The 15,164-nt window shown below is 37.1% G+C and overlaps 1 protein-coding gene and 1 pseudogene across 3 annotated transcripts in view; both read right to left on the minus strand.

Annotated features, from left to right (window-relative positions):
• GABRB2 (gamma-aminobutyric acid type A receptor subunit beta2) overlaps positions 1-15,164 on the minus strand; it is a 239,307-nt gene that overhangs the window by 86,988 nt on the left and 137,155 nt on the right. The gene's annotated exons all lie outside the window — the stretch shown is intronic.
• On the minus strand, positions 7,343-15,076 carry LOC147584168 (ubiquitin-conjugating enzyme E2 variant 1 pseudogene; annotated as a pseudogene).

Consider the following 15,164-nt stretch of genomic DNA (forward strand, 5'->3'; position numbering starts at 1 on the left):
TGTCAATGCCTCCTACAAAGAAAGAAACAAGAATTGTTCTTACTGCAAGTCCTCTGATAGCAAAGGGTACTTTAAGGTAGAAAGTAATTTACATAATGTTCCAAGATAAATGTTCAACGTGTTATTAAATAACTAGTTTTAGCTAAGTTATATGTGGTCTAGGAACCTAGGAAGTTCAACACTTATTTTTCTAATTACACAAAACCTTTTTTTAATAAAGTTATTTGGTAGTGGCACTTACTTTCCTATGTGAAGACTGGATACATTTGCAGATCAGTCCACAATATCTTTTAACTCATAACTTGTCTGAATAGAGTATTATACTTAATACAAAGTACTTAACAACCATATATAATGCTATTTAGATTGGAAATCTAGTTAGGATTTCCCTCTTGGGACTGTGAACTCACCTTGTCCTGTGAATACAACTAGGAATTACTTGCTTCAGAGCAAACAGTCCAGAAAGGGACCCAAAGACTGACCGAACAGACTCCACAACTAATGAGGAAGATATTCTGTAGAGAAGAGGCCCTACTGGAGAGGGTAGAACAGGTGAAGACTTTGGGAACCTAGACTCCATGGGTCCAACCACGGGAGGGAGTGAGGGAGGGAACCTTGGGCATAGAGAGGGGCAAAAGGCAGACTAGCACACCAGGGAGCCTATAAAGGTAAGAGAATCCCCAGGCATTTGGCCTTGAGGGGCTAAATTTCATGAGTGCTTACAGACGAGGAGAAGGAAGGCAAGAGAAAGGTAGCTCACTTTAAATCTCTTTACAATGTGTAGCACACTGATAAATACCTTAGATGTGCAGAGCATGACATTCAAGGAACTCATGGCTGCCTTAATGATGAAGTTTTGCTAGAGAGTAAAAGCAACCTTATCTTGACACTAGCTAAACCTCCAGGCTCCAAAACTCTTTAACATGCAAAAATACCTTAGAGGCTTACATTATCTCTACCCCTCCCCCTGAAACTTAAGAGTATATAATCAGTCTCTGTTCACAATCCCAAACGCAGCTCTTTCTGCTCATGGATCCTTACCCTGTGCTACAATAAAAGCACCTTTTTGCACCAGTTAAAAAGAAATTCCCTGTTGGGATTCCAATTTCAATTTTTCTACTCTATTTCTGTGAGATTGAAAATTTTGAGAACTGTGAAAGAACAATTTAAGAAAACGGGTTTACTAGCTTCATGCTTCAGTAAAATTTATTTAATCTTTTGGAAGCTATGTTTCCACATCTGTAAAATGGAGGATTAATTACAGTTAAGAGGAGGTTGTTATGTGACTTAAGTAAGTTAAATTATGCAACTAGGTAACATATAGTGAATGTTCAATAAAAGTAATGTTATTAATAAACATGAGAGTAAAAGTAGTTGATCTTAATAATTATACTGAAATAGAGGCGCCTGGGTGGCGCAGTCGGTTAAGCGTCCGACTTCAGCCAGGTCACGATCTCGCGGTCCGGGAGTTCGAGCCCCGCGTCAGGCTCTGGGCTGATGGCTCAGAGCCTGGAGCCTGTTTCCGATTCTGTGTCTCCCTCTCTCTCTGCCCCTCCCCCGTTCATGCTCTGTCTCTCTCTGTCCCAAAAATAAATAAACGTTGAAAAAAAATTTAATAATTATACTGAAATATGAACTTCATGAGGGAAGAAGCCATTATTTCTACAATAACCTTAATTTCCTACAATACCTATAATTAAATATATTCCCAGTGAACTGACTCTAGCCCTTAAAACAAGTTAATGGCAAGACTTACTTGGATTGAGGTCATGTGATATTTTTATAGTTCCGGGGATAAACACATGTTTTCACCAACTGGTACCATTTCTGGTTTTAAGCTAATAGTAATCATGGTGATGTGTTTACTACTAGCATAAGTGGAAAAGGAGTTATGAGAATTTCTGAGACTAAGTAAAAGGAATTTCCCTAAACTAGTCCTATTTGCTAAAATTAAAACTTGATATAAATTGATTACAATGGCTCTGAAAGGTACAGCCATTAATGATAAAATACCAGAAACTTGTAAGTCTCGTTAACATAATATGTGGTACATTTGAAAAGCACATATTTAAAATTTAAAGTAAAACTATGAACTATTAAGCAGAATCAGTCATAGTTTAATTCAAGCCAGAGTGTTTGATACAATTTGAACATAAGGTGTAGAGGGGTCCACTCCCACAGGTCGTGGGACAGCTAGTTGAATGGTCTCATTTTAAAGATAAAAAAGTCTAGAGAAGCGGCTTTCTAAAGTCATTCAGCTATACTAGAGATATAATCTCCTCATTCTCATTACTCATCAGTAAACTATACTCTCTTACTTTCTGATTTAAACTATATCAGGAATGACATTATTGTCATTTTAAACATCTAAAACATATTTTCAATCTTTCATGAGCCATGTACCTACCTGGTCATCTTTATGTAGGTGCTGCGCATATAGTGATTGAGTAAAACAGAAAGGTGAGGTCTCCAGGAGCTGGTGCTCAGTGAAAGATAGAGTTATTTAAAACATAAACCCATTACAGTTGTCTAAGCAATATAATACACATGTTCAATGAAGCTAAATACCAACAAAAACAAAACCAAAACCAAAATGGTGGGCAACACAGGCCTTGATACTCATTTCCATGCTGTGAAACTTATAAGGAGCTGCAAACATATGTCCTTAATGGTCCCAGAATAATTAGTACTGCAGGGTTTGTGTCGTGTGTGTGTGTGTGTGTGTGTGTGTGTGTGTGTGTGTGTGTGTTTGAATGTTCTGGGTTTTAAAGATTTGCCTTTTTCCCTCCCTGAGATGTAAGCTTGTATTCATAAACACTGCAAATACTTAAAATACTCATACATCAATCAAAGAGCAATATACCTACAAGATTATCTCTATTAAAATATTGCAATAACACATTCTCAAATTTCATTCCACTCCTATTACATTGGTTTTCGCCTTCTAGGTGCTAAAGTATTTTGGATGATGAGTCAACACTCTCTGACCACAGAGCATATTTTCATACATTATTTCTAGCATCCACTGCCCACCACTTCCAATTATCTCCTCTCCCTGACTCAACTCAAATTGTACTCTTAGCATTTCCCTCCTTTGGTTGAAATAAAGCTTAGGGTTTAATAAATGTTAGATTGTATATGCTGCTCCTAGGAGGGATAACCCTTGAAATCATTGCAAGTTATTTGTGCCACAGTGTGGAAGTGCTGAATGCATTCTTTCTAGAGAGCAAATATGAAAAATTAGTGGAAGAAGCCTGAAAGAGGAAAGGTGCAATGTGCAAATGAGAGGCAAAGGATGCCAATAACTACAGTAATAGATACGAAATACTGAGAGCTCAATACCCCCTAACGCTATGGAGCTGATCTCACTTAATTATCTTATAAATGACTTTTCTGTCCCTAAAATTTTTTGCTTGGGGCCATACATCTATAGAATCTGATTCATTAAGCTTGAATCTAGAAATCTATTTTTATTTATTTATTATTGAAGCATAATTGATATACGATGTTGTACTAGTTTCCTGCATACAACATATTCTATATATTGCTCAATGCTCACCAAGATAAAACATCCCAAGTCAGTTTGATACCAGTGTTCTGATAACCACACGTTATCAAACATACTCTCTGAAATAGAGTCTATTATTAATTGGAATCTGGTCTGCTTTATTCTGCAACTCTATAAAACAAACCAACAAACAAACAAACAACTTTACACAAAATTTTACCTCTTCAGGAACTTAACTTACCATTTAGAGTATAAACTATCACCTGGGCAATGGAAAGCAACTTTATTATTTTATGAAAAGCCAGATCACCTTCACTGTAGCTTATCAAAATTCTGGACTTCAAAATTCCTTTCCCTTTATTTTTCTTAGTGACATGCTCAAATGGTATTCAGATTCTACTTAGAACTCAAGTGTACCAGCTTTTTACCAATTGCATTTGCAAATAACAACTTCTGACTTTGGGAGTTAAGGACTGAGCTGCATTGCGACTGTCGGGGGGAATTCACCTCCTGTGCAAAGTTTCAAGAGCAATGCTGAGTCAGTAACCTTTCTGTTCAGGACATGCAATGCTCTTGTGAAAAAGGAAACTGACTTTTGAAAATTGGAAAACAGAGTGGCTAGAGCTGAATTAAATCAAGCTTTAGGCAATGCAGAAACTTTTGACAACACAATGCTATAAACCTGAGGGTGATCACAACTGATCACATGAAACAAGAATGAAAGACTATAGTCAGGTGGAAATAAAATGGCTGTGTATTGATACAACATGATGTGACGTGAGATCAATTGTTCTCATGATTTTATGAGGGGAATAAGAAATGGGCTTTATTGAGTGTAAGGGTGAGTAAAAGTTTGAGTCAGAGGAAAGATATAAAAATTCCATGGGCTCTAAAACAAACAGATTTTTACCTGACTTCACAGGTCCTACCACAATACTTCAGAACAAGAGAAGATGTTGAGAGACAAATGCTGGTACCCAAATGGCAGATTTAGGGAGAGCTTCAATCCTCCCTGTACATATTATTTCCTTTTTAACCTTTTACGGTAAAAGAAATGTAGGTATTGGAACCAGGCACAGCTGAATTCAAGTCCTAACATTTGCATTTACCAGGTTGAGTGACCTTGGGTAATCACTTAAATTTTCAGAGCCTTGGTGTCTATAACTGCAAAATGGAGATCACATTATCCACTGTTGGGACAACTGTCAATTTGTCAAGAACTAAGTATAGCTCCTTGGATATATGAGGTATTCAATAAATTCAAGCCACCACCACCAACAGTACTACCACAACATCTTCATAAAGAATTAGGATGAAGAAATGGATATGAAGTGAACTTGTGCCCTCCTCTGAACACAAGACAAGAGAGGTACCCAGTGCAGGGGACTAGGGAGGGAAAGGGAGAGTCTACAGGTGATCTGAATGAATGATCTATTTATTATGTGCAGATATGGTTGACTGGTTGAGGTCTTAGGATGAGGCTACATCCCTGTGGAAGGAGATGGGCTTTATTCTGAAGGGAGGAAGCAGTTATCAGTGTGTTCTTTACAAAACATTTAAAAAGAACAAAAAACACATGCCCCTGACACTGGAGGCAGGTCAGGAAGCAGGTAAGGTGAAACCCACTAGAAGTCTCCAAGCTGACCATGAAATAAGAAAATATACTGAAGTGGTTAAGAGTATGAGCTTTGGAGTAGTCAAACTCAGATTCAAGTCCAGTCTGACATTTTTTAGCTTTGCAAGTTAGGCCAAAAATTACCTTGGTTTTCTTTTCTATTAAGTGAGAATGATATCTATTTCATAAATCTGGCATATAGATCAACTAAGGTAATATTTATAAACACAGAGTATAGTACTGGATATGCAATACATTTTTAATATACTTTAATCCTTTTAATATTATTAATAAAATATATTATCTGGCTACCTGTTAGGCTTTCTGTTCATTTGCTTTTTGATATTGTTAGGCCTTAGAGTGACGTGCTGCAATCTAATCTAAACCTTGCTATGGAGATTTGAAAAAGTATTTCTTTTGTCTAATCTTGACCCATGGCATTGAAGAGAAAATATGGGACAGGCAAGGGGAGAAGGATGGAGAAGAAACTTCGAATGGCAAATGGGAACAAATGTCAGGGCTTCTGGCTCAGGTCCCCTCCACTCTCAGGAAGAGCTCTGTCTTCTGTAGCTAGTCTGAAAAAGCTGGACAGTACATTGTTATGGCAAGGGGAAGTATTTCATCAGAGACTTTCCCAAAATGACTTAGACACTCAGATTAAGGGAGTATAAAACTGAAGGTCCCTATCTCCTAGCATAGCACAAATCTATCTATCTCCATTGAGCTTACTGATCATATTTTGAACTCTCACAATCCTCTATCTGGGTCATAGTCTTCAGTCTTGTGAATGAATGATTCTATATCAATAATACTTCTGCTTATTCTCAGCCACTCTTTCCTTGCTGGGCTAATGAATATTGTCCTCCTTTTATTCAGCTCTTACTCCTTCCTAGAGTCATTGTCACATGACTTGTCTCTCAAGGACCTAAATCATACTCATTGGTTCTAAATCTTCTGGCTTATACACATGTTGTTTCTGTCTCTTATACAATGGTAAGCTCCATGGCTTAATTCTAAATCACTGTTCACACTCACCCTAAAATCTAGTCATAAAGACCTATTCTTCACTGTGACAGACCAAGCTTACATCTTCCACTCACGCAGCTCGGTGGATACCCAGAGCCTTCCACTCCTGCCATGCATCGCCTTGTGCCAGTCTCTTGGCAACCTCTCCTGAGGAAATACTGCCAAGAATCCAATAAACATCTGTCATCCTTCAAAGAGAACTCTGGATGGACATCAAAAGAACTAGGTTTTAAAGACTTAATTTTTTTTTCTTTCTTTCTTTCTTTCTTTCTTTCTTTCTTTCTTTCTTTCTGTTTTTGAGAGTGAGAGTGAATGAGCTGGGGAGAGGGGCAGAGAGAGAGAGAGAGAGAGAGAGAGAGAGAGAGAGAGAGAGAGAGAATATCTTAAGCAGGCTCTACACTCAGTGCAGAGCCTGAGCAGGGCTCAATCCCACAACCCTGGGATCATGACCTGAGCTGAAGTCAAGAGTCAGATGCTCAACTGGCTGAGCCACCCAGGTGCCCCAGACTTAATTGTTTCTCCTTCATTTGTCTATTCAAGTGTTTTTCCCTCTAATTTTTCTTATTTTTGTTTAATTTTAGAAAATTCTTACTATTTTTTTTAAATAGTAGTAGGACTATGTAACATGATCTCTACTTTGTTTTTCTTTTTTGAATGTTTATTTATTTTGAGAGAGAGGTAGAGAGAGACAGAGAGAGAGAGAGAGAGAGACAGAGAGACAGAGAGCATGTATGCAAGTGAGGGAGGGGCACAGAGAGAAGATGAGAGAGAGAGTTCCAAGCAGGCTCCATGATAAGCATGGATCCTAAGGTGGGGACAAATTCCATGACCATGAGATTATGACCTGAGCCGAAGTCAAGAGTCGGACGCTTAACTGACTGAGCCACCCAGGAGCCCCATCTCTACCCTTTTAAGACAGTTTTCAGTGTACCATACAGTGCTGTTAATTATAGGCACAATGTTGCACAGCAGATTTCTAGGACTCATTCATCTTGCAAAACTAAAACACTTTACCTGTTAAAAATGAACTCCACGGGGTGCCTGGGTGGCTCAGTCGGTCAAGCGGCCGACTTTGGCTTGGGTCATGATTTCGCGGTCTGCGAGTTCGAGCCCCACGTCGGGCTCTGGGCTGACAGCTCAGAGCCTGGAGCCTGTTTCAGATTCTGTGTCTCCCTCTCTCTGACCCTCCCCCGTTCATGCTCTGTCTCTCTCTGTCTCAAAAATAAATAAACGTTAAAAAAAATTAAAAAAGAATGAACTCCACATTTTCCCGAACCCACAGCCTCTGACAACCACCGTTCTACTTTCTACTTCTATTCAACTATTGCAGATACCCTGTATAAGCGGAATCATACAGTACTTGTCCTTCTGTGTCTGTTATTATGGACCATTCCAAACATATAACAGTTTCAATAACAGTCATAGTCCCAACTTTAAGGTCATCACTTGACATTCCACCTATGTTGATCTGTTACTGTACTGTCCAGTAAAATATGTCTGCACTTGTTAATCCATTAAAGTTAAATAACATACAGAAGTTCAGATCCTCATGTACACCAGTCACATTTCAAGGCCCCAACAGCCACATGTGGCAAGTGACTATCATACTGGACAATATAACTCTACAAAACAGTTGAACACTTCCATCATCACAGAATGTTTTATTGGGCAGTGCTAACCTATATCCAACACTCACCACAGAGTATTTTGAAACAAATACCATGTCACCTAAACATAACACCAAAATATAGCAACATGTTATAATGTTATAAAAATAAACACATTGTAATAGTACATAACAACAATAATATATAATAACATCAAATATGGAGTCGGTGTTAAAATTTTCCCATTATAATAAAGTTTCTTAACCTGGGGTACACAGGAGCCTTCAAGGGCTTAGCAAAAGCTCTTAGGTTACAAGCAAAAATTTGTTAAAGGATATTCACGCCTTTTTCTGGGGAGATGATTTATGGGAGTAGTTCTAAAATTCTGATAAGGGTCAGTTTCTCCAAATTCAAGAAACACTCCCTTAGAAAAACGTGTGGTCAGCTAGATAAATAAAGACATGAAGTAGGTTAATTGCTAACACAACTATAAAGCTAACTTTATAAATGTGAAATAAAGAATACATTCTTAGAGACATCTTTTTTCCTATACATCTATTTTTTGTTATGGCACAATTTATGTATTTCAAATGCATGAAAAAATAGGATCATTTACAGTATCTTAACATAAACTGCCTTTGAATGGGAGCTTCCTTATCAGTACTTTGAGGTCTATGAGACGTATCTAGAAAATGAAGGGAAAATGAAGACTACTTAAATTGAATGGGGGTGGGATGCCTACGGTTTTTCCTTTTGATTAACTGCTGTAACACTGTCCTTCAGGTGGCTGAGGGAGTTTCAGGTTTTCTTTAGACATCATTAGGCACCAGAGCTCTTACAGGACAACTTTGATGCTATGTGAATTCTGCCATTTGCTAACAATGATATGCCTCTTGGGTCCTCCACTCCATTAGAACTATTAACTCCATTCCTATTAATTTTTGTTACAAATATTACAAAGGGGGTTGCTTCTGGGTGTTTAGATCCAATTCTATTTTGCGACTATATATCCAGTTTCACAAATTGTTCTTGGAGGCCCAGTTATCATCCCTGCCCATCTTCTAAGTGTCATGTCTTCATCATCTTCTAGATTCAAGCTACCTGTGCCATCTCCTACTCCTTTCTGGCCTTCTTCCCATTCTTCCAACAGTCAAAAATTGTGAGGAACTTTTACTCCTGAGCCCATGGTGTCTGACATCTTATGTCACTGTCACTCAAAGGCCCTACCTCTTATTATTTTTAACTATAAAATATAGATGGGTGGCTGGAATTTTCACCTGCCATATGGAAGTGTATAATTGGGTATGGAGTAGAAGAGAACATGCTTCTCAGTTTGTTTTCTAAGTTAAGACTTAGAAAAGTGGAGAGTTTGCCCTAAACTTCTCTTGTGGTAACCATGTGTTCACCTTCATTCATTTATTCATCCATTCATCCACTCATTCATCCAATGCCTATTTACTAATAGCATCATCCATGTGCCAATGATATAAATTCACAGTTTTGATATGGTTAAGAGATGATCTCTTAGAGAGTTTTATTAATTCAACACCAAATGTTTATACAATAATTACTATAGGGCAGGCCTTGTACTGGGTAATCCAGACAAACACAATCCTTTCCTCAGAGAGATTATATTCTCCACTTGCATTCCACTCAATATCCCTATTCTGAGAGTTGGGGAGAGAATTGTCTCTTGATGTACACTGTTTGGGACAGTAAGTAAAAGAAGGTGAGATTACACAGTTTTACATTTGCTGTGACTTCTTCCTTCATCCTCTAAATTGTATTCCTGATTTTCTACTCCCAAAATCGTAATTAGCCTGTTGCCCCTTTGCACATTCTTACCCGGGACCACTGTCTAGACACCCATGAAGTCAACTGCAGAATGAGAAATCCCCAGCTGCACTTGGAATCTCTCTGTTGAGCATCTGTAACCTTTTCCAGGAAGTTCAAGGTCTCAGATTTCCTCTAGTCTTTCTTAATCTAAGAGTCCCCATCAAAAAAGCTGAGATAAATATTCTCTTCTACTCCAGATGCAAATATCTGTCAACTGTATCTCTATGTGCTTCGCACACACTCCCAACTGAATTCTAGTACATCAATCATTTTTGAAGTCTTTAATGCAAAATCTTTCATGAACATCTCTCTGTAAATACATGTTTCAGCAACCTTTATCTCATTTCTTTCTCAGTAGCGATGATGTGGAAAGGCCCTCTCATTTAGAAAATTCTTTATGAAACAAACAGAAACAATCTTGGTTATTGATGCTTGAAATAGTCATTTTACATTTTCCTTGGTATTTCAAGGTTGTTTCCTTCTTAGGTAGGGAGGCAAGATTCTTGGTGGCAAAATAGAAAATAGGGGAATGGATCTTAGCTTGTTAGCATTCAGTAGTTTAAGAATGCTTACACTCATAAAATCTGAAAGAAAAAATAGTTTATTTTATTAAGTCAACAAATAACCACTGATTGCTCTATATCATGCTCTGTGCTAACCACTAGATACTGAATGTTGAGTGACATAAACATGGTCCATGCCCTAGTGGAGAATAATGGGGAAACAGACATTAAACAAATGAACACCAGAATAAATACATAATTATGTATTGCAAGAAGAGCTAAAAGTACTTGGTACTAAAAGCCTTAATAATAAGGGGGCTTAGTTAATTTGATTGGTGAGGGAAAACTTATTTTTAAAAAGGGACATTTAAGCTATGTGGTTAGGAATAAGCCAGGTGAAGCTGTGAGAGTTGGCTATGGAAGTATACCCCAGAAGGAGGGGATAAAAGCATTTGCAAAAACAATAAGGAGAAAAGGAGTCAGCCAGTTTGAAGAGCAGCACAGAGGAGCGCCTGGATGGCTCAGTCGGTTAAGTGTCCGACTCTTGGTTTCAGCTCAGGTCATGATCAGGTTTCATGAGCTTGAGCCCCACATCAGGCTCCAAGCTGACAGTGTGGAGCCTGCTTGGGATTCTCTGTCTCCCTCTCTCTGTGCCTCCCCCACTTGCGCTCTCTCTCTCTAAATAAATAAATAAACTTTAAAAAAATTTTTTTGAAGAGCAGCACAGGAAGAATTGGAGAACATGTGGCGATAAGAGGAGCCTCTATTTTTCAATTTGAAGTGTCCTTTCTGTCAAATCTGGAATAAGCTTGGAGCATATTTCCATTTTATGCATTTTCAAATAAAATAAATTTTGTCTCTTGTATACACTTAATTCTTCAATATTATCTTCCAATAAAAGGCAGTTGAGTCTAAAGACACTGTGTGCAAAAACCCACTTTAAATTATAAATCCACTGCTATATTGATACTTCTATTGCTACATTTTAAAAATCTTGGTGTGTTTTAAACACGTTACTCCAATGTGGTCTTTGCTGTTGTTATGGGGAAGGAGAGTAGAATTATCACCCTGGAAAGATACAAATCTGTGCTTTATGCTGGGGTCTGAGATTAATTTTTGTGTGGCCTTTGACAACATGTTTAAAAATTCCGTGCCTCAGTTCCCCTGTCCATATATCCAGAATAATAAAGTTAACCTCGGGGAATTGAGCAGATGGCTGGGATAATTAAATGTATTAAGATTGTGAAATTATTTTGCAAAATAATGAAGTGCTACACAAGTGTTCCCTATGTCATTTTCATTTATTTATTTTTATTTCTGGAGTGGAGTTGTAAGGAGGTGCATGGTCTGTGCAGGGGTGATACCCTGGGCTCTGGAATCAAAATGCCAGTGTCCAAATTGCCTCCCTCACTTCTACCTGTGCCAGTTTACATAAGTGATTTACCTTGTTTACACCTCTGTTTCCTTACTCAGAAAGCAAGGAAAAGAATAGTCAGTTCCTAGTTCCTTATTATGAGGATCAAGTGAGAGAGTCAAGTAAAGAATCTAGAACAGTGCCTATCACATAATTAGCTTTTAATATTGTGTGTGTGTGTGTGTGTGTGTGTGTGTGTGTGCGCGCGCGCGCGCCTGTGTCTGTGTCTCTGTGTGAGTGTTGAGATGTAATATGAAGAAACTTATATTCAGAAGTTGAGTGGATTCCTGGATTTCACTGGAGAAGCTCGAGCACTCTCAGCTCAAGCTGTTCTCCCTTCATGTCCAAATTATTCTTCTAAAATAACCACTAGAAAACTAAAATCTGTGGTTTGATGTAATGGACCTACCCAATCATTATTTTCACCCATATGAGGTTTGTACTTAACCTAAGTGGCCCTCATAGATTTATTTAAGCTTGTGATCTCTGCTAACATTTTAAAAAGTGACATGATTCTCCCCCTAAAATCTCCCAGCCTAAAGGGCTTTATTGTGATTTAATACCACAGTAAAAGCTTTAATAGTTTTTAATATTATGTAACTATCTCTATAGTAAAGACAGGAAACTAAAATATGAAGTTTGGCACCCCAATACACTACATTTTTACAAAATGTGGCCTTCCAACTCCTTCCATTCCTCTGATTGAGAATACACAAGACTATTCTTTATACATTTTGGGAAGCTGACCAGCACTTAGAATTCTGCCAAAGAATTTAAGAAGCTTAACTTGTTATGGAAATATAGGGCTATACCAATATATTTAAAGAATATATAAGATTATATAAGAACATATTAATTATTCTCGGGTAGCAGAATATTATAAGCATAAAACCACACCCAAAGGCAAGATAGCAAAAGACCAGTTGATTAGACCACATAAAAAATTAGACTTCTTTATGATGCAATTCACCATAAACCAAATGAAAAGACAAATGACAAGATAAGAGAGTCTTTATAAATGTGAAACAAAGGGTTATCCTTTCCCAAATAGAAAATAAAACATTTCAAAAAGAAAAGTTAGCATAATACCAAAATTGATAGAAGAAAAACATCACTATCTGATAAATATTTGAAGAGATGCACAAATTGACTAGTGGTCATAGAAAAATGCAGGTTAATTAGAGAAATCAGTATTTACCAATCAGACTGCAAAAAAAAATGTTAAATATTGATAAAATATACTGTTTGCAATGTATTTATAAATATTTTAAATGGAAATATCCCTTTCAACCAACACTTCCAGTTCTACTAACCCAATATGCTATGGAATACAAGTGCGCAAAGACAGGTAAACTGTGCTTTTCATTGCTTTCACTGTATATGATAGTGAAAACTCAGGGAAGACATAAAGGTTCATCAACAGCGTAATGATTCAACAATTTATGGCACATCCATATGATGCAATACTAGGCAAGTGTTGAAAAAAAAATTGAGTGATACCTATTAGCATTGACACTGAAGGATACTCATGATGCATACAGTCCTGAGGGGGTGGTCACAAAACAGTATTCATAGAAAAAAGTTCTAGAGGGGCTATATAATCTATTGATGCTGTAGGAGGGATGATAAAGAAATTTTATACTTTGTATATTTATATTTATATATCAAAATCAAATTCAAATGTGATATTTGTAATTAAAATAAATGAAATGTCCATTTTCTAATCCTGTGGTATTGTATTCCCTCACTGAGCCTACCATGCTCACTCTGCCCTTAGCTTTGTGAATTACTGACATATTTACAGACCATACACATAGCAGTGTATGTTGATCATGTTGGAGTTGTTGGTATGGCAGGTTTGTTTATCCCAGCATGGGGCTTCCTGTGTCCTGACAGTCTCTCACCAGAGACAGGTGAAGTACTAATACCACCAAATCTCCTGGGAACCTGAGAGGCTACATTCACTTAAGGCATCCTCCAGCCTGATGTGTCCTACTTCACTCTGTTGAAAATGTATCCTTTGAAGTTATCAGAGTAAACTGAAACTTTTCTATTATGTCAAAATATTTTTGTCAAACTAGCCCTTTGAAGGATTTCATAGAATCAAAGAGCATATGTGTTAACAACTCATTGGTACAAATTAGCTGTGTGAAGACTGTAGATTATCTATACCACACAGAATCTATATATAACCTAATGCCAATAACTGCTCACATTTCTTCTATTTTTGTGCTGAAATAGGTAATTAACCCTGTGCAATAGATGTGAGTCATGTCAACGATTTTTCTTTAGGAGAGACCTATATAGGTAAAAGTACTTAAAAAGTCTAAAATCAAATAAAACATGATATAAGAAACTGTTAGTTTAAATAAATAAACTACTAAAGACTAACACGTCTAGAGATTTTCAAATGCCACTTTTTAAATGAACCATACATAATTAAATCTAGGGAGATATTAATACATAAATCCTAACAGCTTTAAGCATTTAATTTCAACTCAGCCTCATAAAACTGGCACAGAAAAGCCAAAGCAGGTTTTGAAAGAGTTCAAAATGCAGGTTTGTCACGTCACAGACAACCGAACTACGATTTCTGATCACAAACTAAATACATACGTCGTTCATTTTCAAATTGCTCTTATTCCACTAGGAGCAAAAATGCTGGCCATAATTCCAAGAATCCATGAAAAGATTTGCAATAGTGGGAAATTCTGTTTCAAGACGTATTCCTGGAAAGTGATTTTATTAGGTGCTCGAAGTATCTATAGATGTCATGTAGAGGAGTCACCCACCCTTTGATTCCGACTTGTGAAAAAGCATTTCAGAAAGATTCAGTAGAGGGGCACCTGGGTGGTTCAGTTGGTTGAGCGTCCCACTTCGGCTCAAGTCATGATCTCATGGTTGGTGAGTTTGAGCCCTGCGTCGGGCTCTGTGCTGACAGCTCAGAGCCTGGAGCCTGCTTTGGATTCTGTGTCTCCCTCTCTCTGCCCCTTCCCCACTCATGCTCTGTCTCTCTCTGTCTCTCAAAAATGAATAAATGTTAAAAAAAATTTAAAGAAAGATTCAGTAGAAAATATTTTCAAGATATCATTCATCAAAGATGTCAAAAGAAGGTTTTAAAATTCTGTCCATTGATATATTAAAAATAATCATTTAAAGGTTCATTATTCAGAAATTTATTATTTATAGCCTATCAACACTTTTCAAACTGAGACATATAATTTGCTTGTGATGCCGGCTTTTTATTATATAAATCACATTTTATTGGCACATATTTTTTATTAATTTTAACTCTAAATGAGATACATTGGTCACTATGCATTTAATCATTCTTCCACTATACAACATCCTCCATAAAATCAGATAATGTTTAGATTTTAAAAATATCTTTAATAATTAAATAAAGCTTAATGTATCACCAAATATTTAGCCTTCAATGGCAACATGCTGATTAACTACCTTAATCATGAATATATAGTTTTGCTTTATTTGTGGTAAAAATGGAAATAAAATCATATATAATACCCACATAGTATACTATAGGTCTCTTATAAGCATATGTGCAAAATAAATATAATTAGAGGGGCACCTAAGTGGCTCAGTCTGTTGAGCTTCTGACGCTTGATTTTGGCTCAGGTCATGATCTCACAGCTCA

The sequence above is a fragment of the Puma concolor genome, chromosome A1, assembly GCF_028749965.1.
Source record: "Puma concolor isolate L17-30 chromosome A1, mPumCon1.1.hap2, whole genome shotgun sequence".
NCBI classification, from domain to species: Eukaryota; Metazoa; Chordata; class Mammalia; order Carnivora; family Felidae; genus Puma; species Puma concolor.